The following is a 3,730-nucleotide window of genomic DNA, read 5'->3' on the forward strand; positions in this document are numbered from 1 at the left end:
TCTTAGTCAGGTTCTTATTGCTGTGAACAGACACCATGACCAATGTAAGTTTTGTAAAGGACAACATTTAATTGGGGCTGGCTTACAGGTTCAGAGGTTCAGTCCTTTATCTTCAAGGCAGGAGCATGGCAGCATCCAGGCAGGCATGGTGCAGGAGGAGCTGAGAGTTCTACATCTTCACCTGAAGGAAGCCAGGAACAGACTGAGCATCCCCAGGCAGCTAGGAGGAGGGTCTCCAACTCCACCCCCACAGTGACACACTTCCTCCAACAAGGCCACACCTTCTAATAGTGCCACTCCCTGGGCCAACCATATGCAAACCATCACAGGGATGAAGCTACAATGAGGGCCACTAGGGTGGAGCCCCCATGACTGAACCTGGTGCTTAAGTAGAGAGACCAGAAGGGACGTCTGCAGACTCAAGTGCTCCCTCTCTGCCATGTCAGAGGAGGGCATTGGATCCCCTGAGCTGTGGGTGCTGGGAATCAAGTTCAGGTCCTTTTGGGAGAGCAGCCAGTGCTTTTAAAAAACCATCTCTCTGGATCCAGAATCACATCTTTTCTTAAGATTTTGGTTCTCCACCCTTTCACCGGGATCATGTATCAGAGATTCCCATGTATTGGATATTTATGTTATGATTTGTAAGAGTAGCAAAATTACAGATGTGACATAGCAATGAAATAATTTCATGGTGTGTGTGTGTGTGTGTGTGGGGTCACCCCAGTATTGGAGGGTGGCAGTGTGAGGAAGGTTGGGACAGCTGCATTCAGGTGGCATCCAGACATTTCCCAGAGTTTGACTCACAGCATCCTTACACGGGGCATCTGCCACGCCCCTCCCAGATACACTTTCCACTGCTGAGGATGAAGGAACAGGATCCTTTCTGTGGTTTCATGGAACTGGAATTCTAGATCCTTCTATTTGAACCAGGATGCCCTATCTAACAAACGTCCCGTGGTGGCCTTTACATCACTTGATTAGTTTTCTGTCTCTATTCATGCTTCCGTGAGGATTGAGGTTAATCTTCTTTTAATGTTGACACCCTTGGCGTTCTCTTTATTTATTTATTCGATTTTCTTGGAATTAGAATGGCTGAAAGTGTGAGGTCCAATCTGAGCCTCTTCCAGGACCTCTTAAATGAGACCCACAGAGGCGGTGATCGATGCAAAAGCAAGAGGAATTTAATTCCGACATGTTGGGGTCATCCCACTTCAAGGAGAGACGACCCTGAGCAGACTTTAACAGAGAGTTATATATCTTGCAAACAATTGAGGCAGAATTCAAACAATTGGGACAGAATTTGCACAATGGTAACTAGGGAGGGTATTTTGCACATTTGGTGGATCGAAAAAGCTTTCAGATCAGACTCAGTGTATCGTTCAGGACTTTCCAAGGGGAGTCAGTTGGGAGTAACAGGTAGCTTTGTGTGACAGTTTGGCTTGCAGCTATTCCAGGAACTAAACCAGCTTTTTTTTCTTCCTGGAAGGGAGGGGGCCTTGTGCTTGGAGGTTTGTGGTGGGAATTTTCCCATTGGCCTCAGATTGGCTTGAACTGTGGCTCTTTCAAAGGAAGTGGACATATATCCATGATGTGTTGGGCCATTTCAGTTGGTCTGTCTGTGTCCAATCAGTCTGTTGGAACTTCCTGGTTTCTTTTTTTTTTTGTTTGTTTGTTTTTGTTTTTGTTTTTTTTTTTTTTTTTTGGAGCTGAGGACCGAACCCAGGGCTTTGAGCTTGCTAGGCAAGCGCTCTACCCCTGAGTTAAATCCCCAACCCCTCCCGGTTTCTTAGAAAAGGGGTTTACTAGTTTTTTCTTTTCCCTGTTTCTTTACATGCCTTTGAGTCTGTGTGCACCAAGTACCTGCAGGTGCCCCTGGAGGCCAGAGGGCACCAGATCTCCTAGACCTGAAGTTTCAGGCCAGGGTGGGCAGCCTGACATAGGTCCTGGGAATGGAACCTGAGTCTTCTGAAAGACCAGAAATGCTTTGACCCACTGAGCTTCCTCTCCAGGTCCCTGATGGGGCTGCTAATATCACTCCATCAGAAAGCAGACAAACACACGGTAGAGAAAGCCACCTAGTTTCCTACCTGCCTAGATATGGGTTGAGCGCCTTAACAGTTAACTGGATGGATCACTGTCCTCTAGAGTCCGAACAGACAGGAAGCAAACAAGCATACACACCGGTAGAACTTTTGGGTTTGCAAATTACCAGTCATGTAGTTTGGGACGTGCTACTCAGACTTCTCTTCTTGGGTTTCCTCATCTCTAACAAGTCACTATGCATCTGTTAACTTGCTACCCTGCTGCCTGCTCGTCACCAGCTTCCAAGCTAACGACCAATCATCTATCTGCCAGCGAAGGGAGAGAGAGCTCCGGCAAATTGTGCTAATATAAAGTCACCAACTGTGTTATGTGTTGTGACGGGGCAGACATGATCTGGGGGATGAGCATCAGGGAGATGTGACGGATTCAGAAGAATCGAGTTGTGACTTGAGATACGGAAGATGCGTGAGTGGGTGCTCACCAAGCCACGGCGAGGAGATATCCTTGAGGTGGGCAGGGGAGGAGCTGGGCATTCCTGTAAGAAATTACGTCTGCTGGGTTCATTTTCAAAGGTGCCTGGAGACAGCAGCATTGGTTTCACTGCAAAGGAGTAGACGACACTAGAGTCCTGTGACTAGAGCCCCGATAGTCTTGATTCCCCACCCCTCAAACACAAATTAGAAGTTTAGAACAGAAAATTACTCACAGCCAAGCTTGCCTGGAAGGCCATGGGTGGATGAGCTTTAAAATAAACAGGATATAAAATGTAGAGATGACCCACATGTGGCTTTTGTTGATAAAAAGTCGGTGGGGGGTTGGGGATTAAGCTCAGTGGTAGAGCGCTTGCCTAGCAAGGCCCTGGGTTCGGTCCCCAGCTCCGGAAAAAAAAAAAAGTCGGTGGAAGCAACAGAAGGAAACATAAAACCCCGATGATGTAAGCTTGTGCCCGGCCGACGAGGAAAGGGAGGAAGAGGCTTGCATTTAGGTTTAAAACCTTTTCGCTCACTCAGCACACCCAGCCTTGATGACAAACTGGAACACTCTCGCTGCCCTGACTCTCCAGTACTGTTATTACGAAGCAAGGGTCATCGTGCCTCACAGTTATAATGGGGGAGGGGGTGCCCCCTTATACTATGTCAACATAAAACCAACTCTCACCTCGAAGGGGAAAGTACATAGTTTATTCTGGAGCCAAACAGGAGTGACTGTGCTGTGGGGGGGCCGTCGTCTGATTCCAGGAAAGGAAGAGGGGTCTGGGGAGGCTGGAGGTTAAAGACCTGGTGATGAGCAGAGGTCAGCTGAGACACTGTATTAACCAGCACACGGGTGGTGAGGCAAGCAAGCAGCCGCTGCGGGCAGGCACCCGGGCACACACTGATGTCCACAGGTCACACATAGATTGGCATGTGGGCTGCACAGAGATAGGCACCCAGGCCTACAGCCAACCATACATACACATAGTTCTACAGACACAAACAGGCCACCCAGAGACGGGTGCATAGGTGCATACAGACACAATGGTAGATACACAGGTCCACAGACAGACAGGTCACACAGAAGCGCGCGCACACACACACACACACACACACACACACACACACAGAGGGGCCTACAGACAGACAGACAGACAGACAGACACATAGGCCTTCTAGTGAAGGCTCAGGCCTCTGACCTGAAGGCTGTATTT

The sequence above is a fragment of the Rattus rattus genome, chromosome 16 (assembly GCF_011064425.1).
Source record: "Rattus rattus isolate New Zealand chromosome 16, Rrattus_CSIRO_v1, whole genome shotgun sequence".
Classification (NCBI taxonomy): Eukaryota; Metazoa; Chordata; class Mammalia; order Rodentia; family Muridae; genus Rattus; species Rattus rattus.